The sequence below is a fragment of the Scyliorhinus torazame genome, chromosome 6 (genome assembly GCF_047496885.1).
Source record: "Scyliorhinus torazame isolate Kashiwa2021f chromosome 6, sScyTor2.1, whole genome shotgun sequence".
Classification (NCBI taxonomy): Eukaryota; Metazoa; Chordata; class Chondrichthyes; order Carcharhiniformes; family Scyliorhinidae; genus Scyliorhinus; species Scyliorhinus torazame.
Window position 1 is genome coordinate 235,221,657 of NC_092712.1, and position 21,201 is coordinate 235,242,857.

Genomic DNA, 21,201 nt, shown 5'->3' on the forward strand with positions numbered 1-21,201 from the left:
TAGATTATGACGAGAGGTTGAGTAGACTGGGACTGTACTCATTGGAGTTTAGAAGGATGCGGGGGGATCTTATTGAGACGTATAAAATTATGAAGGGAATAGATAGGATAGATGCGGGCAGGTTGTTTCCACTGGTCGGGGAAAGCAGAACTAGGGGGCATAGCCTCAAAATAAGGGGAGGTAGATTTAGGACGAAGTGTAGGAGGAACTTCTTCACCCAAAGGGTTGTGAATCTCTGGAATTCCTTGCCCAGTGAAGCAGTTGAGGCTCCTTCTTTAAACGTTTTTAAGAAAAAGATAGATGCCTTTCTAAAGAATAAAGGGATTCGGGGATATGGTGTATGGGCCAGAGAGTGGAGCTGAGTTAACAAAGATCAGCCATGATCTCATTAAATGGTGGAGCAGGCTCGAGGGGCCAGATCCCTACTCCTGTTCCTAGTTCTTATGTTTAGAGTATGAGGAGAAAAGGATGCTGGGTAATAAGAGGCCAGGGGAAGGGATGAGAAGTGAGCCAATTAGGATGTATGGCCAGGTAGGAGGGGTAGAGGATGACCTATGGGAATCGTGTATGTGAAACTTGATGCCATTTGAATGTGTTGGTAGAGATTTCTTTGTTCTTGAGAATCACTCGATTCTGTAGACCTAAGAGGCAGTTTGTGTTCTTGGTTCTGAGAAACGAGTCAGACTTGCAAGTCGAATAAAAATAACTAATGCTATGCCTACAAATCCATCTCGAGTTTTATTGAGGCCAGACTGACGGGTAAAGAATTTATTAATTTCTCAATATGAACAGCATCAGCTATGAGGAAATGTTAGATAAACTCGGTCTGTTCTCACTAGAATGACGGAGGTTGAGAGGCGACCTGATAGAGGGCTACAAAACTATGAGTGGCATGGGCAGAATGGATAGTTAGATGCTCTTTCCTAGGGTAGGAGAGTCAAATACTAGGGGACATAGGTTTAAAGTACGTGGGGAAAAGTTTAGAACAGATGTGCGAGGCAAGTCTTTTACACAGAGTGTGGTAAATATATGGAGTGCGCTGCCCTGGCAAGCTGGTGGGAGCAGGTACGATGGCGGCATTTAAGGGGCATCTAGACAAATATATGAATAGGGTGGGAATGGAAGGATATGGACTCCATAAGTGCATACGGTTTTAGTTTAGGCAGGTACCATGGTCGGCGCAGGCTTGGAGGGCCGAAGGGCCTGTTTCTGTGCTGTATTCTTTTTTGTTCTTTGTTTCCCACTGTCCCAGCCTATATTTGGATATTTCAAAGTGCCCCATTATAACTACTCTATAATTTTGCACTTCTCTATAATTTCCTTGATATCTTGTTCCTCTACATCATTTCCATTGAAAAGCAATAGTTGTAGGAGATTCAATGGTTAGGGGAATAGATAGGAGATTCTGCGGTCGCGAGCAAGACTCCCGGAAGGTATGTTGCCTCCCGGGTGCCAGGGCCAGGGATGTCTCGGATCGTGTCTTCAGGATCCTTAAGGGGGAGGGTGAGCAGCCAGAAGTCGTGGTGCACATTGGTACCAACGACATAGGTAGGAAAAGGGGTGTGGAGGTAATAAACAAGTTTAGGGAGTTAGGCTGGAGTTAAAAGCCAGGACAGACAGAGTTGTCATCTCTGGTTTGTTGCCGGTGCCACGTGATAGCGAGGCTAGGAATAGGGAGAGAGTGCAGTTGAACACGTGGCTGCAGGAATGGTGTAGGAGGGAGGGCTTCAGGTATTTGGATAATTGGAGCGCATTCTGGGGAAGGTGGGACCTGTACAAGCAGGACAGGTTGCATCTGAACCAGAGGGGCACCAATATCCTGGGAGGGAGGTTTGCTAGTACTCTTCGGGAGGGTTTAAACTAATTTGGCAGGGGAATGGGAACCGGATTTGTAGTCCAGCAACTAAGGTAGCCGATATTCAGGACGCCAAAGCATGTAATGAGGCAGGGGGGAAGGGAACACTGACAAAGGAGAGTATTTGCAGGCACGGAGATGGGTTGAATTGTGTATACTTCAACGCAAGAAGCATCAGGAATAAGGTGGGTGAACTTAAGGCATGGATCGGTACTTGGGACTACGATGTGGTGGCCATCACGGAAACTTGAATAGAAGAGGGGCAGAAATGGTTGTTGGAGGTCCCTGGTTATAGATGTTTCAATAAGATTAGGGAGGGTGGTAAAAGAGGTGGGGGGGTGGCATTATTAATTAGAGATAGCATAACAGCTGCAGAAAGGCAGTTCGAGGAGTATCACCCTATTGAGGTAGTATGGGTTGAAGTCAGAAATAGGAAAGGAGCAGTCACCTTGTTAGGAGTTTTCTATAGGCCCCCCAATAGTAGCAGAGATGTGGAGGAACAGATTGGGAAACAGATTTTGGAAAGGTGCAGAAGTCATAGGGTAGTAGTCATGGGCGACTTTAACTTCCCAAATATTGAGTGGAAACTCTTTAGATCAAATAGTTTGGATGGGGTGGTGTTTGTGCAGTGTGTCCAGGAAGCTTTTCTAACACAGTATGTAGATTGTCCGACCAGAGGAGGGGCAATATTGGATTTAGTACTGGGTAATGAACCAGGGCAAGTGATAGATTTGTTAGTGGGGGAGCATTTTGGAGATAGTGACCACAATTCTGTGACTTTCACTTTAGTAATGGAGAGGGATAGGTACGTGCAACAGGGCAAGGTTTACAATTGGGGGAAGGGTAAATACGATGTTGTCAGACAAGAATTGAAGTGCATAAGTTGGGAACATAGGCTGGCAGGGAAGGACACAAGTGAAATGTGGAACTTGTTCAAGGAACAGGTGCTACGTGTCCTTGATATGTATGTCCCTGTCAGGCAGGGAAGAGATGGTCGAGTGTGGGAACCATGGTTGACAAGAGAGGTTGAATGTCTTGTTAAGAGAAAAAAGGTGACTTATGTAAGGCTGAGGAAACAAGGTTCAGACAGGGCATTGGAGGGATACAAGATAGCCAGGAGGGAACTGAAGAAAGGGATTAGGAGAGCTAAGAGAGGGCATGAACAATCTTTGGCGGGTAGGATCAAGGAAAACCCCAAGGCCTTTTACACATATGTGAGAAATATGAGAATGACTAGAGCGAGGGTAGGTCCGATCAAGGACAGTAGCGGGAGATTGTGTATTGAGTCTGAAGAGATAGGAGAGGTCTTGAATGAGTACTTTTCTTCTGTATTTACAAATGAGAGGGGCGATATTGTTGGAGAGGACAGTGTGAAACAGATTGGTAAGCTCGAGGAAATACTTGTTAGGAAGGAAGATGTGTTGGGAATTTTGAAAAACTTGAGGATAGACAAGTCCCCCGGGCCTGACGGGATATATCCAAGGATTCTATGGGAAGCAAGAGATGAAATTGCAGAGCCGTTGGCAATTATCTTTTCGTCCTCACTGTCAACAGGGGTGGTACCAGGGGATTGGAGAGTGGCGAATGTCATGCCCCTGTTCAAAAAAGGAACTGGGGATAACCCTGGGAATTACAGGCCAGTTAGTCTTACTTCGATGGTAGGCAAAGTAATGGAAAGGGTACTGAAGGATAGGATTTCTGAGCATCTGGAAAGACACTGCTTGATTAGGGATAGTCAGCACGGATTTGTGAGGGGTAGGTCTTGCCTTACAAATCTTATTGAATTCTTTGAGGAGGTGACCAAGCATGTGGATGAAGGTAAAGCAGTGGATGTAGTGTACATGGATTTTAGTAAGGCATTTGATAAAGTTCCCCATGGTAGGCTTCTGCACAAAGTAAGGAGGCATGGGATAGTGGGAAATTTGGCCAGTTGGATAACGAACTGGCTAACCGATAGAAGTCAGAGAGTGGTGGTGGATGGCAAATATTCAGCCTGGATCCCAGTTACCAGTGGTGTACCGCAGGGATCAGTTCTGGGTCCTCTGCTGTTTGTGATTTTCATTAATGACTTGGATGAGGGAGTTGAAGGGTGGGTCAGTAAATTTGCAGACGATACGAAGATTGGTGGAGTTGTGGATAGTAAGGAGGGCTGTTGTCGGCTGCAAAGAGACATAGATAGGATGCAGAGCTGGGCTGAGAAGTGGCAGATGGAGTTTAACCCTGAAAAGTGTGAGGTTGTCCATTTTGGAAGGACAAATATGAATGCGGAATACAGGGTTAACGGTAGAGTTCTTGGCATTGTGGAGGAGCAGAGAGACCTTGGGGTCGATGTTCATACATCTTTGAAAGTTGCCACTCAAGTGGATAGAGCTGTGAAGAAGGCCTATGGTGTGCTCGCGTTCATTAACAGAGGGATTGAATTTAAGAGCCTTGAGGTGATGATGCAGCTGTACAAAACTTTGGTAAGGCCACATTTGGAGTACTGTGTACAGTTCTGGTCGCCTCATTTTAGGAAGGATGTGGAAGCTCTGGAAAAGGTGCAAAGAAGATTTACCAGGATGTTGCCTGGAATGGAGAGTAGGTCTTACGAAGAAAGGTTGAGGGTGCTAGGCCTTTTCTCATTAGAGCGGAGAAGGATGAGGGGCGACTTGATAGAGGTTTATAAGATGATCAGGGGAATAGATAGAGTAGACAGTCAGAGACTTTTTCCCCAGGTGGAACACACCATTACAAGGGGACATAAATTTAAGGTGAAAGGTGGAAGATATAGGAGGGATATCAGAGGTAGGTTCTTTACCCAGAGAGTAGTGGGGGCATGGAATGCACTGCCTGTGGAAGTAGTTGAGTCGGAAACATTAGGGACCTTCAAGCAGCTGTTGGATAGGTACATGGATTACGGGAAAATGATATAGTGTAGATTTATTTGTTCTTAAGGGCAGCACGGTAGCATTGTGGATAGCACAATTGCTTCACAGATCCATGGTCCCAGGTTCGATTCCGGCTTGGGTCATTGTCTGTGCGGAGTCTGCACGTCCTCCCCGTGTCTGCGTGGGTTTCCTCCGGGTGCTCCGGTTTCCTCCCACAGTCCAAAGATGTGCGGGTTAGGTGAATTGGCCAATGATAAATTGCCCTTAATGTCCAAATTGACCTTGGTGTTGAGTTTGGGTAGGGTGCTCTTTCCAAGAGCTGGTGCAGACTCAAGGGGCTGAATGGCCTCCTTCTGCACAGTAAATTCAATGATAATCTATGATTAATCTAGGACAAAGGTTCGGCACAACATCGTGGGCCAAAGGGCCTGTTCTGTGCTGTATTTTCTATGTTCTATGTTCTATGTTCCATTCATTAGTGACCTCCAAGCAATGTAATTGTGCTCTTGTTGTATGGAGTTTTCACGTCCTCCCCGTGTCTGCATGGGTTCCCTCCGGTGCTCCGGTTTCCTCCCACAGTCCCAAGTTATGCAGGTTTGGTGGATTGGCCATGCTAAATTGCCCTTTAGTGTCCAAAGATATACAAGTTAGGTGGGGTTACTTAATTGTGTCTCTCCAGAGAAGCAGTCACATTGATTTTTGAGATTCTTTCAGGGGAAATGAGCTCAAATTGTGTGGGTGACCATCCAATACCTGTGGCTTTTAAAGTCATCACAGCCTTGAATTTCTATGGCTTGTGTTTCTTTCAAGGATCAACAGGAAATCTCTGCAGTGTAAGACAATTTGAAGCACGTCATTGTATCAGGCATTTAACTGATCTAATGTTCAGGAGAGTCTTCAATGAAGAGGACTGCAAGACCAAGAGAGCTTTGAGGCCATTTCTGGATTCTCCAAAGTGCAATGGGGACTCGATTAGCCATAAAGGTACCCATGGGCTAGCCTGGGGTATTTGTCAACTGAAAGGGATTTCACTTTCTGAATGTACAAATTGTAAGTGACTACCGCCCGCAGATCCTGCAGGTGTGTGCGTGGCACCTTGGGAAAAGCCATGACCTATAGATCCTCAGGCACTCCCAGGTGTCACATCTCTTTGTGCCACCAATACAACTCGATGGTTGGATACTTGAAGATGAAGGTTATTCATTAAAGAGGTGGCTCAATGTGCTGGTCATGAATCTGTGTTCTGAGACTGAGGACAGATACGACACAAGCTTAATTTTAAATAGGACTTCAACTCCTGTCGTTGACCCCATTGAGTCTGAAAACATTTTTACACTTTTTCAGAGGTTGCTGTCTGTCATTCTTTGAATCAACCATTTGATTCACTGCTCCCTAGTTGAGTTTGATTTTTCCCAAGCATGCTCTACCAAATAAAGTAGGAAGGTTCCCACGGACAACATCGAGAGGCAACTCCGCTGTTTGTCCATTTACTTCCATTGTAACTGTAATATATCCTTTTAATGGAACAACCTCTTCTGTGTATGTCCTTGGTATAACATTTGATAGTTTTAATGGCAGATGCTTTAACTTCTGGATATACATTTTCTCCGGTATCAATGATACAGCAGCACCCCTATCCACTTCCATTTTGAATTGGTTACCATCAAGTTTTGGGAAAACCCAGAAACGTTGTTGATTTGACAAGACACCTAGGGCGTCATTCTCCGACCCCCCGCCGGGTCGGAGAATGGCCGTTGGCCGCCGTGAATCCTGCCCCCGCCCCCGCCGAAGTCTCCGAAGGGAGAAAAGTCGGCGGGGCGTTAATGGCGCCGCTGCCGCAGAGAATGTCACGGGTCTGCGCAAGGCAGCCGATTTTCGGCCTGCCGATATTCTCCCTTCCGGATGGGCCGAAGTCCCGTCGACGTGATGACCGTTCACGTCGACGTGAATCAAACCTCCTTTTCATCGGCGTGACCCGGTGCTCCAGGCTCACATCGACCAGCGAGGAGGTGAGTGACGGCCTGGGGGGTTGGCTCTGGGCAGGAAATGGCGTGGCCGCAGACTGATTGCCTGAGGAGAGGTGTGTCTCGGCTTGTGTGTGTGTGCGGCGGGGGGGGCGGGGTGGTGGGGTGGGTGGTTAGAGTAGGCTGGGCTCCGGGGGAGTGCCGGGAGGGGGTCCGTGCCGGGGTGGAGGTTGGGGGTTGTGGAGGGGGTCCGTGCCGGGGTGGAGGTTGGGGGGGGGGTCCGTGCTGGGGTGGAGGTTGGGGGTTGGGGAGGGGGTCCGTGCCGGGGTGGAGGTTGGGGAGGGGGTCCGTGCCGGGGTGGAGGTTGGGGAGGGGGTCCGTGCCGGGGTGGAGGTTGGGGAGGGGGTCCGTGCCGGGGTGGAGGTTGGGGAGGGGGTCCGTGCCGGGGTGGAGGTTGGGGGGGGGGTCCGTGCTGGGGTGGAGGTTGGGGGTTGGGGAGGGGGTCCGTGCCGGGGTGGAGGTTGGGGGGGGGGGTCCGTGCTGGGGTGGAGGTTGGGGGTTGGGGAGGGGGTCCGTGCCGGGGTGGAGGTTGGGGGGGGGGGTCCGTGCTGGGGTGGAGGTTGGGGGTTGGGGAGGGGGTCCGTGCCGGGGTGGAGGTTGGGGAGGGGGTCCGTGCCGGGGTGGATGTTGGGGAGGGGGTCCGTGCCGGGGTGGAGGTTGGGGGGGGGTCCGTGCTGGGGTGGAGGTTGGGGGTTGGGGAGGGGGTCCGTGCCGGGGTGGAGGTTGGGGAGGGGGTCCGTGCCGGGGTGGAGGTTGGGGAGGGGGTCCGTGCCGGGGTGGAGGTTGGGGAGGGGGTCCGTGCCGGGGTGGAGGTTGGGGGGGGTCCGTGCTGGGGTGGAGGTTGGGGGTTGGGGAGGGGGTCCGTGCCGGGGTGGAGGTTGGGGAGGGGGTCCGTGCCGTGGTGGAGGTTGGGGAGGGGGTCCGTGCCGGGGTGGGGGTTGGGGAGGGGGTCCGTGCCGGGGTGGAGGTTGGGGAGGGGGTCCGTGCCGGGGTGGAGGTTGGGGGGGGGTCCGTGCTGGGGTGGAGGTTGGGGGTTGGGGAGGGGGTCCGTGCCGGGGTGGAGGTTGGGGGGGGTCCGTGCTGGGGTGGAGGTTGGGGGTTGGGGAGGGGGTCCGTGCCGGGGTGGAGGTTGGGGGGGGGTCCGTGCTGGGGTGGAGGTTGGGGGTTGGGGAGGGGGTCTGTGCCGGGGTGGAGGTTGGGGAGGGGGTCCGTGCCGGGGTGGAGGTTGGGGGTTGGGGAGGGGGTCCGTGCCGGGGTGGAGGTTGGGGGGGGTCCGTGCTGGGGTGGGTGTTGGGGAGGGGGTCCGTGCCGGGGTGGAGGTTGGGGGGGGGGTCCGTGCCGGGGTGGGTGATGGGAGGGCAAATGAGTTGGTCCACCTGGCCAGGTGCCAGCCTCCAACAGTTGGACCCATGCGGTCCATGCCACCTGGCTGGGGGGAGGAGGGGATATGGGCAATGATGACATGTCGTCGTTCCCCTCCCCCCCACCAGGCCGTCATGTTTTCAGACCATCCAGCGATGTTGGCCGCCGTGGTGGCAGCCGCTCATGTCTATGTTGCCCTGGATGAGGAGGAGGAGGAGGAGGAGGAGGAGCGTGCCAGAGAGGCGGCGCAGGCTGCCGCAGAGGGGCAGGCGGCAGCCGCCCAGGCTGGAGGGACACCTGACCGACAGGACGAGGAGGGGGAGGAGGACGTCGCGGCCCCACGGCAACGGAGGCACCCGAGGGCGCCCCGTGTGTACCGGCCCCGGCAGTCATACCAGGACCTCACGGACCGGGAATGCAGGAGGAGACTCCGGATGAGCCGGGAAACCGTGGCACACATCTGCCACCTGCTGGCACACCTGTCACCGCGTGGCACTGGCGGGGGACACCCTCTCCCCGTGTCCGTCAAGGTTACGGTGGCCCTGAACTTTTATGCAACGGGGTCATTCCAGGCACCGAGTGGGGACCTGTCCGGCATATCGCAGACATCGGTGCATCGGTGCATCCGGGCAGTGACAGATGCCCTTTATGCCATGGCGCACCGCTACATCCGCTTCCCCGTGGACCGGGCCAGCCAAGATGCCCGGGCCGTGGGCTTCTCTGCCATTGCCGGGTTCCCCATGGTCCAGGGCGCGATCGATGGGATGCACGTCGCCGTGCGGCCACCTGCAGATAACAGGGCCGTGTTCACTAATAGGAAGGGGACCTATTCGATGAACGTACAGGTGGTCTACGACCACCGCATGATGATCCTGCACGTCTGCGCCCGTCACCCAGGCAGTGTACACGACTCATTCGTGTTGTCGCGGTCATCCATCCCCGGCATGTACGAGGGACGCCATCCCCGGCTGAGGGGCTGGTTGCTGGGCGACAGGGGCTACCCATTGCGATCGTGGCTGATGACGCCTATACGGAGGCCACGCAATGAGGCGGAGAACCGCTACAATGATGCCCATGTAGCGACAAGGGGAGTGATCGAGAGGTGCTTTGGCGTGCTGAAGATGCGTTTCAGGTGCCTGGACCTCTCTGGGGGCGCCCTCCAGTATCGGTCAGATAGGGTCGGCCGCATCATTGTGGTGTGCTGCGTCCTGCACAACATAGCCCAGCAGAGGGGCGATGTGCCGCAGGCAGAGGAGGGCGGAGTGGAGGAGCAGCAGGAAGAGGCCCAGTCCTCCCCAGATGAGGGGGATGGGGGCAATGGTCAGGGCAGACGGGGTAGACACAGACGGGTGGCTGTCCACCGTTACCGGCTGGCCCAGCGGGCACGGGACAGACTGATAGACACCCGCTTCACTGACTAGATGGGCGTGGGAATCGGGTAGTATGGCCACAGACCGCACACCATGACAACAGCCGACCACCCACACCCCCCACCCATCCACCCACCCAGCACCCTCACCCCCCTCCCCAACCCCACACACCCCACCCGCATGCACACCACCCCCCCACTCCCAATTGCCGATCCACCGGCGGCACAACGGGCCGGGCTCACCCAGTTGCGGGTGGACGCGTGTCTATCGCAGGCCATGGAGGATGATGACAACCCGCCTCCGATGATCTCCTGGCTCTACATCGTTGGACTATGTCTGACCCATGGCCACAGTACCACCATCCACCCGGACCATCCCTGCATGCCGCTGTGACACTGCAGCGCACGGTCCCGTCCTCTGCCCGGGGGATGTTGATGGCGGCCCAGGGGGAAGGGGGCAGACTCAGCTGGGGCTGAGGTAAGACCACCCCTCACACACACACTTGCGCTCAACGTACATGACACCCCCGCACACTTTGGACAGAGCACAAAGGCAGCTTCGGTAGGTGTAACATTGACTTTAATAACCAAAGGAGTTCATGCACGTGCCCTAGCGCCTAAAACTCATCTGTGCCCTGCACCCGTGCCAACTTACTCAGTGTCTAATCGTTTGGCCTTACGGGCCCTTTGACTACGTCTACGTGGTTCCCCAGACGGTACAGCAGAACTGGAGGTGGACTCCAGTGATTCCTGCCCTCTGACACTGGATCCCTTTGGCGGCCGTTTCCTGGGGCGTCCTGGCCTAGATGGGCCAGGCTGCGGCCCGGGCGACTGGGATGGCGAGCTGCCAGCCTGTCCTGCCCGTTGCCCACCCGATGCACCTGGGACGGAAGGGGGGGAGTCCGAGGTGTCGCGGTGTACCGGGACCTCCCCTACAGAGGGTGCCGGGACGGACCACACCACCTCCTCCTCCCTCGGGGTGCCCGATGGCCCCCAGGCCTCTACATGGGTGGGGGATGCGAACGGACTGGCCATCCGACGCGCCCCCGACATCTGGCGCTGCCAGTCCTGGAGGCCCGTGCTGGTATCGACAGGGGTCTGCAGGTTTGCAGCCATGGAGCCCAGGGGGTTGTCGAACCCTGTCTGCGACAGTGCGACGCCAGCTCGCACATGGCCACTGGCGCCGATGCCCTCAGCGATGGCCTGCAGAGACTGGGCCATGGCCTGCAGAGACTGGGCCATGGCCTGCAGAGACTGGGCTATGGCCTGCTGAGACTGGGCCATGGCCTGCTGAGACTGGGCTATGGCGTTGAGCGCCTCTGCCATCTGGCGCTGGCACTGGCTCATGGCCTCCTGTGAGAGGGCAGCCATTTCCTGGGCCACAGACGCCGCCTGCACGGAAGGCCCCAGGCCTCGCAAACCGTTCCCCATGTCTGACACTGTCGCACCCATTGCCTCCACCGCGGACGCCACCCGTGCGGTGTCAGCCTGGGTGGCACGCATGACCGGGACCACTCCCAGCTCCTGGACGCGGGTGGACTCCTCCACCTGCGACCGCAGCCGCCGCAAGCCACCCGTCACCCTATTCGCTCGTCTCCGTGTCGGTGGTTGCATCGGATCTATGTGTGGGTGTGGTAACTGCAGGAACCCGGGATCCATCTGGGCGGCAGATGTTCGCTTGGCCTGGGCTGCCCTCCGACCGCCCGGTCCCTCTGCTGCTCCTACCTCCACCTGCTGTACCGGGACGGCTGTGTTGTGCGCACCAGTGAGTGTACCAGACGCCTCATCACTAAAGTGCCCAACCGTGGTGAGTGTTTCTGCGATGGTGGAGGGTGTTGGTGACAGCAGTGGCGTTGTGTCGTGCTCTTCGTCCCACTCTGAGTCCATGGCACTTTGGGGTGGGGGTTCGTCTCCACCCATCCACTCTGAGTCACTGTCCGGTATTTCGTCTTCCCGGGTAGGGGTGTCCTGGGTAGTGCTGTCCCGGGTCGTGCTGTCCCGGGTAGTGCTGTCCCGGGTAGTGGTGTCCCGGGTAGTGGTGTCCCGGGTAGTGGTGTCCCGGGTAGTGGTGTCCCGGGTAGGGGTGTCCCGTGTAGGGGTGTCCTGGATAGTGGTGTCCTGGGTAGTGGTGTCCTGGCTCGGATGTGACGGGGGCCTGTGGCTGCCCCCCTCATCGCTGGGTGATCGCTCCCGCACGTGACGGGGGTGTCGTCTCCCTGTTGCTCCAGGTCTCTCCGTCTCCCGTGGTCTCCGAGGGGCATCCTGCGGGCGTCGCATGCTGGAGGGTTCGGGTCTCTCCGTCTCCCGTGGTCTCCGAGGGGCATCCTGCGGGCGTCGCATGCTGGAGGGTTCGGGTCTTTCCGTCTCCCGTGGTCTCCGAGGGGCATCCTGCGGGCGTCGCATGCTGGAGGGTTCGGGTCTCTCCGTCTCCCGTGGTCTCCGAGGGGCATCCTGCGGGCGTCGCATGCTGGAGGGTTCGGGTCTCTCCGTCTCCCGTGGTCTCCGAGGGGCATCCTGCGGGCGTCGCATGCTGGAGGGTTCGGATCTCTCCGTCTCCCGTGGTCTCCGAGGGGCATCCTGCGGGCGTCGCATGCTGGAGGGTTCGGGTCTCTCCGTCTCCCGTGGTCTCCGAGGGGCATCCTGCGGGCGTCGCATGCTGGAGGGTTCGGGTCTCTCCGTCTCCCGTGGTCTCCGAGGGGCATCCTGCGGGCGTCGCATGCTGGAGGGTGCGGGTCTCTCTGTCTCCCGTGGTCTCCGAGGGGCATCCTGCGGGCGTCGCATGCTGGAGGGTGCGGGTCTCTCCGTCTCCCGTGGTCTCCGAGGGGCATCCTGCGGGCGGTCTGCATCTGCGGGGATGGGTGCCTGGACGTTTGGTCCTGCGATACACAATGAAGCATGCATGGTTAGACATCAGGCAGTGATCAGGTGATACGGGAGAGGGGGATATAGGGGAGGGGGGATATGGGGACGGGCTGTTGGTGGCTCACTTGCTCGTGGGGCCCCGACCTCTGCATCAGCAACCTCCCGGTCCTCAGGTCCGCCAGCCAGTTCCAGGGCCCTTTCCTCGTGTACGGTCAGTGGCCTCTCATCAGCGGGCCCTCCTCCAGTCCTCACATGCTCCCTATTGTTGTGTGCGCGCTTCTCCTGGGGGGGGGGGGGGGGTGGTGGCAGGGGTAAAAGGCAACAGTGTTAGGCAGGTATATGAATGCACGCCATCGGTTGCGCGTGCATTGCAGAGGTTAAGGTTAGGGCTGGATTCACTTGGGGATATGGGGGAGGGGGGGATATGGGGGAGGGGGGATATGGGGGATATGGGGGAGGGGGGATATGGGGGATATGGGGGAGGGGGGAATATGGGGGATATGGTGGAGGGGGGATATGGGGGGTATGGGGGAGGGGGGATATGGGGGATATGGGGGAGGGGGGATATGGGGGAGGGGGGATATGGGGGATATGGGGAGGGGGGATATGTGGGAGGGGGGATATGGGGAGGGGGGATATGGGGAATATGGGGGAGGGGGGATATGGGGGAGGGGTGAATATGGGGGATATGGGGGAGGGGGGATATGGGGGAGGGGGGATATGGGGAGGGGGGAATATGGGGGATATGGGGGAGGGGGGATATGGGGGATATGGGGGAGGGGGGATATGGGGGATATGGGGGAGGGGGGATATGTGGGAGGGGGGATATGGGGGAGGGGGGATATGGGGAATATGGGGGAGGGGGGATATGGGGGATATGGGGGAGGGGGGGATATGGGGGAGGGGGGAATATGGGGGATATGGGGGAGGGGGGATATGGGGGATATGGGGGAGGGGGGGATATGGGGGAGGGGGGATATGGGGGATATGGGGGAGGGGGGATATGGGGGAGGGGGGATATGGGGAGGGGGGATATGGGGGAGGGGGGATATGGGGGATATGGGGGATATGGGGGAGGGGGGGATATGGGGGAGGGGGGATATGGGGGACGCTCACCCTGCCTGCTCTGACGAGGTCGTTCACCTTCTTGTGGCACTGGGTGCCTGTCCGTGGTGTTAGGGCCACAGCGGTGATGGCCTCTGCCACCTCCCTCCACAGACGCCGGCTGTGGCGTGGGGCAACTCTGCGGCCGTGCCCGGGATACAGGGCGTCCCTCCTCTGCTCCACCGCATCCAGGAGCGCCTCCACATCGCGTGACTCGAACCTCGGGGCTGAGCGACGGCCAGCCATCAAGTCGGATGTTGCGGTCGGCTGTTCCGGTCGGGTGGGGGGGAGCTGCGCGGCCTTATGAGCCGTCACGCCGTGCAGCGCGTATGACGCTGCACGGCGTGAACCACTGCGCAAGCGCGGATCCCGTTACGTCGCTGCTAGCCCATTTCGGGCCGCAGACTATCGGCCCATTTTTATGACGTGACGCAAGTGGGATTTGCGCCGTTTTTTGCGCCGATCGGCGGAGTTTCCGCCGATAACGGAGAATTTCGCCCCTAGTTTCAGATTTTAAAAATATATATATTTATTCAAGTTTTTCAACAAATTTTCAACAAACCCCCCCCCCCCCCCCCAACAAAAAGAAAGCAACAAGAACACAAGTAGAAATTATACGTTGGATTTCCCCCATATACAGTAACCCTCCATATAACAGTAAAAAGCACAAATAGCGGGGGAAAAAACACCGTAATCCAAACGGCACCCCAAGAGAACCACCCCCCCCTCAAGAGGGCGCAAGAGGAGGAAGAATTAACCCTACTCAGGGCATCAGCCCACAGACCCTCATCTATCTCCTCCCCAAGCTCTTCCTCCCACTTGCCCTTTAACTCCTCCACCGAGGCCTCCTCCTCTTCCTGCAGCGCCTGATAAATCGCTGAAACCTTGCGTTCTCTAACCCATACACCCAAAATCACCCTGTCGTGAATCCCACGTGCGGGAAGTAGCGGGAATTCCCTCACCTGCCGCCTCACAAACGCCCTCACTTGCATGTACCTGAAAGCGTTTCCTGGGGGTAGCCCAAACTTCTCCTCCAGCGGCCCTAGGCTCCCATCAATAAACAGGTCCCCCATTCTTCTAATCCCTGCCCGATGCCAGCTCCGAAACCCCCCATCCATCCTTCCCGGGACGAACCGATAGTTCCTCCCAAATCGAGGACCAAATTGAGGCCCCCACCTCCTCCCTGTGTCACCTCCACTGCCCCCAGATCTTCAACGTCGCCGCCACCACCGAACTCGTGGTGTACCTTGTCGACGAGAGCAGCAGAGGTGCCGTCACCAGCACCCTCAGGCTCGTGCCCACACAGGACGCCATCTCTAACCACTTCCACGCCGCCCCCTCTCCCTCCATTACTTACTTACGGATCATCGCCGCATTGGTAGCCTAATAATAGCCACACAAATTCGGCAGCGCCAGCACCCCCCTGTCTCTGCTACGCTCCAGAAACACTCTCTTCACCCTCGGGGTCTTATTCGCCCACACAAATCCCATGATGCTCCTGCTTACCCATTTGAAAAAGGCCTTGGGGATCAAAATGGGAAGGCACTGGAACACAAAGAGAAACCTTGGAAGGACCGTCATTTTTACCAACTGCACCCTACCCGCTAGTGAGAGTGGCAGCATATCGCACCTTTTAAAATCCTCCTCCATCTGCTCCACCAACCACGTCAAATTAAGCTTGTGCAGGGCCCCCCAACTCCTAGCTACTTGGGTCCCCAGGTACCGAAAGCTCCTTTCCACCCCCTACAGCGGTAACTCGTCTATACCCCTTCCCTGGTCCCCTGAGTGCACCACAAAGAGCTCACTCTTCCCTACATTGAGTTTATACCCCCCCCCCCCCCGAACTTGGACTCCCTCAGTGCCATGGCCAGCGGTTCAATTGCCAGTGCAAACAACAAGGGGGATAAGGGGGACCCCTGTCTCGTCCCCCGGTACAGCCGAAAGTACTCCGATCTCCGCCGGTTCGTAGCCACACTCGCCACCGGGGCTCTATATAGCAGTCTGACCCAACTGATGAACCCCTCCCCGAACCCAAACCTCCGCAACACTTCCCAAAGATACTCCCACTCCACCTGATCAAAGGCCTTCTCCACGTCCATTGCTGCCACTACCTCCGCTTCACCCTCCACCGTGGGCATCATAATCACATTGAAGAGCCTCCGCACATTTGTATTTAGCTGCCTTCCCTTCACAAATCCCGTTTGGTCCTCATGAATCACCCCCGGGACACAATCCTCAATTCTCGTAGCCAGCACCTTCGCCAGCAACTTAGCGTCAACATTGATGAGCGAGATCGGTCTATACGACCCACATTGCAATGGATCCTTGTCCCGCTTCAAGATCAAAGAAATCAGCGCCCTGGACATTGTCGGGGGCTAGGTCCCCTCCTCCCTCGCCTTATTAAAAGTCCTCACTAGCAATGGGCCCAGCAGGTCCACGTATTTCCTATAAAATTCAACCGGGAACCCATCCGGCCACGGGGCCTTCCCCGCCTGCATGTTCCCCAATCCTTTAACCAGCTCCTCCAGCCTAATCGGCGCCCCCAAACCAGCCACCTGCTCCTCTTCCACCCTTGGGAACCTCAGCTGATCTAGGAATCGTCGCATCCCCTCCTCCTCCGCTGGGGGCTCAGACCTGTACAGATCCCCATAGAAGTCCCTAAATACCTTGTTTATTCTCACAGCACTCCGCACTGTATTCCCCCCTCTATCCCTAACTCCACCAATCTCCCTCACTGCCTCCCTCTTATGAAGCTGATGTGCCAGCATCTGACTCGCCTTCTCCCCATACTCATAAACCGCCCCTTGCGCTTTCCTCCACTGTGCCTCTGCTTTCCCCGTGGTCATCAGGTCGAATTCTGTCAGGAGGTTCCGTCGCTCCCTAAGTAGCCACTCCTCGGGGGCCTCTGCATAACTCCTGTCCACCTGTAAAATCTCCCCCACCAACCTCTCCTTCTCCCTCCTCTCTCTCTTCTCCCTGTGGGCCGTAATGGAGATTAGCTCTCCCCTAACCACCGCCTCCCAGACTACCCCCACCTGCACCTCCCTGTTGTCATTGACCTCCAAGCATCTTTCAATACAGCCCCGCACCCGCCCCCACACCCCCTCATCCACCAACAGTCCCACATCAAGGCGCCTCCCCCAACTCCAGCTCCACCCAATGCGGGGCGTGGTCCTAGATGGCTATGGCCGAATATTCCGTTCCCTCCACTTTCGGGATTAGCGCCCTACTCAAAATGAAAAAATCTATCCGGGAGTAGGCTCTATGAACGTGGGAAAAGAAGGAAAATTCCCTGGCCTGCGGCCTGGCAAACCTCCATGGATCCACTCCTCCCATCTGGTCCATAAACCCCCTGAGCACCCTGGCCGCAGCCGGCCTCTTACCCGTCCTGGACCTAGAACGGTCCAGGGCTGGGTCCAGCAATGTGTTAAAGACCCCCCCATGATCAAGCTTCCTGATCCGGAGTCCGACCCAGCATGCGTTTCATAAATCCGGCATCACCCCAATTCAGGGCATATATGTTCACCAGTACCACCCGCACCCCCTGCAACCTACCATTCACCATCACATATCGACCTCCATTATCCGCCACAATATTCAGTGCCTCGAACGACACCCGCTTCCCCACCAGTATTGCAACCCCTCTGTTCTTCGCATCCAGCCCTGAATGAAAGACCTGCCCTACCCATCCCTTTCTCAGCCTAACCTGACCCCCCCCCCCCCCCCCCCCCCCCCGCTGACTAGCCATCTCCTTTTTTAGGCCAGCCACGTCCCGCACTCTCCAGTCCCCAGGCGGCGGACCCTCGCCCCGACCACCCCTCCTACCTCCAGCTCCCCTTTGACCAATGCAGCAGCAACCCAGTTCCCCCCCTCCCCCCCCTCCCCTCCTCACCCCCGCTAGATCCTGAGCTAGCCATTTTGCTCCCCCCATGACACTCCCGTAAGTCAGCTGACTCCTGCTGACCCCGGCCTCTCCCGCCATTCCATCGACCCCCCAATGTGAGAATCCCCCCACCCCTTGGCAGTCAGTGTGCGCCCCTCTCCAGCACTGCCCTTCCCTCCGGGCCCCGCCCCCATCCTTCCCTAGCACGGGAAAAATCCCACCTGAGTCGGCCCCGCCCCCTCTGGCGCAGCTCCTTTTTGCGTCCTTACCCCAACTCCCCATCCCCGGGATTCCACCGCCCCCTCTTCCTCCACGGGGCCCTGCCCCTCCAACACCGACGCCCACACTCTCCCACAGCCCCCACATCAAATCCATTCACCCATCCCCACCCAGCACCAAAACAAAAAGAACATTCCCCAAACGCAGTAAGCACAGTAAACACAGTAAACATCCCCCCACGACAAACCCTCAGATTGAGTCCAACTTTTCAGTCTGTATAAAGTTCCATGCCTCATCGGGCGTTTCAAAATAGTGGTGCCGATCTTGGAATGTGACCCACAATCGCGCTGGCTGCAACATCCCGAACTTCACCCCCTTCCGATGGAGAACCGCCTTAGCCCGGTTAAAACCAGCTCTCTTCTTAGCCACCTCCGCATTCCAGTCCTGGTAAATTCGGATCTCAGTGTTCTCCCACCTGCTGCTCCGTTCTTTTTTGGCCCATCTCAGGGCACACTCTCTATCAATGAAGCGGTGGAACCTCACCACCACAGCCTTTGGTGGCTCGTTGGCTTTGGGTCTCCTTGCCGGGACCCGATGAGCCCCACCCAGCTCCAGGGGCCTCGGGAAAGATCCCGCGCCCATCAGCGAATTGAGCACCGTGCTCATATATGCCCCGGCATCGGGCCCCTCCACTCCTTCAGGGAGACCCAGAATCCGAAGATTCTTCCTCCTCGACCTATTCTCCAGGTCGTCAAATTTTTCCTGCCATCTCTTGTGCAGCGCCTCGTGCGCCTCCACATCCACCGCCAGGGCCAAGATCTCGTCCTCGTTCCGCGAGGCTTTTTGCCGCACCTCCCGGATCGCGGCACTTTGGGCCTTCGGGGTCTCCACAAGCTTCTCAATCGCCGCCTTCATTGGCGCCAGCATTTCTGTCTTCAGCTCCGCAAAGCAGCGTTTAAGAAACTCCTGCTGCTCCTGCAACCACTGTGCCCACGCTGCTTGGTCTCCGCCCGCCGCCATCTTGCTTTTCCTCCTTCGCACTTTCCGCTGCACCAGGATCACATTTTTGACCGCTGCACTCCTGATCCAATCCATATAATGTAGGGGGAACCTTGTTGTCACCTTCCCACACTGGGAGCCGTCGAACAATTGCAGTTGGGGCCCCTCTGAAGAGCCCAATAGTCCGTTCCCGGCTTGAGCTGTGCGACCTACCTAGGCATAGCCGCAACCAGAAGTCCTAGTTTCAGATTTTTAAATTGTCGAGTATATTGTCTCCTGTGGGGTCTTGAATTTTCCCACCGGCCATGGTAAATGCTGTGGCTGAGGCGGAGGGAAAAGAGTGCCCCCACGGTACAGGCCGCCCGCTGATCGGTGGGCCCTGGTTGCGGGCCAGGCCACCGTGGGAGGCACCCCCCGGGGCCAGATTGACCCGCGCGCCCCCCCCCCCAGGACCCCGGAGCCCGCCCGCGCTGCCAGGTCCCGTCGGTAAGAGAGGTGGTTTGATCCTCACCGGCGGGACAGGTATTCCAGCAGCGGGACTTCGGCCCATCGCCGAATATCCGGTACCGGAGAATTTGGCTACCGCCGGAGGCTGGATTCACCCGGCAGGGGTTCGGAGAATCCCGCCCCAGCTTTCAATTCCATATTTTCTGATTAATTAATTGAATTCATTTTGAACCCACAAATTTTTGAACTGGTTGTGAAAATGCTAACAACTGCACTAATTACATACAATAATATCATAGAAACTCCTTTAATCTGTGGACACTTTCTGTTTAATGGAGGGGAAGAGCGATGTAGTTTATTTTAAGCCGATTGTCGTTTCCACTGTATAAATGCTGTGACTAATATCTTAAATGTGTTACGTGGAGTGTTCTAATGTTGTTGTAACAATCTTGTAAATATATGTACATATTTATTTGTATATGTTCTATAAATATAATCTATACAATTGAAAGATTTGAAATTAGTAGTTTATTTGTTCAGAAATCTTTAGTTAGGCATTAGATAAAATAATTACTCTACATGGAGATTATTCTGATGTGCAGAATAGCTACAGTAATGATAACATATCAATTAAAATTTACTGGAGTCATCTTTGTTCTGAACTGCCTTTCCCTTGGGCAATAAACAATATCTTCAAATTATTTCTCACATTCAGATTGAGAGTGTGGAATTTTCCTCGTTCTCTGTCTTTGCTTGCCTAGCATGGATTATAACACAAACACCTGGGCACTGCCTCCGGCATGCCATCCAATAATTATAGGCCTGGAAACTGCTTGATTCACAATCTGTCATCATTATTTTCAATTGCTATGTGTATCTCATTACAGAGAACCGCCTGCACCACCTCCACACTCCAGAGTTGCAGACAGTCCCACCTCCTGCCTCACCCCAGTCTCGGCAAGGTGTGCCAAGAAACCTATTGTACAAGCAAACTCACATATTGGGCATTAATTGAAGCAAGGTGTGAATGTGATTACAATGTTCGGCCTGAGTTGGGGTGGGTCGTTCCAAATATCAAAACTTTACCTCTTTCTAAATTAATGTTTGCTTCCTGGTGCACCTTTTTCCCCACAGCTAAACAGGAATCACCTGTGAATGGTGGTCGCTATCTGACTTCTTCAGCGCCATCGCCAATTGCTATGCTGTGGAGAAATTGTCCTTACATCTGCCTGCCCAAATATCCAGTGTAAACAGACTGATTGGAGAGTAGTTACAACAATGTGCTGTTGAAAGAATTATATACACAGTTATATACTATTCACCACTTTTAATTCTGTTGCCAAGTGTGTGTTTATTTGAGTTAGAGAAAGTGACAGCAAATTCTCATGTTATCATTCAAACCTGAACAAAATGGCATCCGTATTATACTGAACTTTACATTGTCAGGTGCGCAGCATTCGAATTTTACATAAAATGGCACCTGATGACATCAGAAGAGTGTCCTGCCACCTTACGATATTCTTGTCAGCGGGTGCACACAGAAGTCAGATGCATTTCTGTTACCAGATTAATATTAATGCAGTACTTGGTACCTGACAATGACAGACACTACTTCAGATGCATGTTAAGGGTGATGTGTTGGGTGCTCTGGATCCGTGGAACACATACAGGCCACCAACACTTAAAATAGTGCAACACTATTTTATTAAGTTAGAAACTGTTGAACATACTTTCACTGTGAGTTAACATGATGTTAGATTAAACTAAAGACCTATGCCTGTCCTAACCAGTCTATGCACTCAGCACATGGTGAAGATCTGTGCTGTAAGCTGTAAGCTCTGTCCTTCTGAGAGGCTGCATCCTGAATGAGCGGGAACTCTGGTGCCCTCTGTCTATATAGTAAGTGTGCTCTAACTGATGATTGGCTGCGGTGTTGTGTGTGTTGATTGGTCTTGCTGTGTGTCCATCTGTGTGTGTGTCTGCACCATGATATACTGGTGTATATTATGACTTCCCCCTTTTATAAAAAAATGTATGTGTGTGGCAATAAATAACGTATGGTGAGAATGTTCCTAACTACGTGTGGGGTGCAAAGACATATTTACAGGACTACGTACATGAGAACTAAGCTATTTACATGGGAAGGTGCCTGGTGCAGAGAAGCAGTATGCAACAAGAATAACGAGATCAACACTATATACAAACCAGGG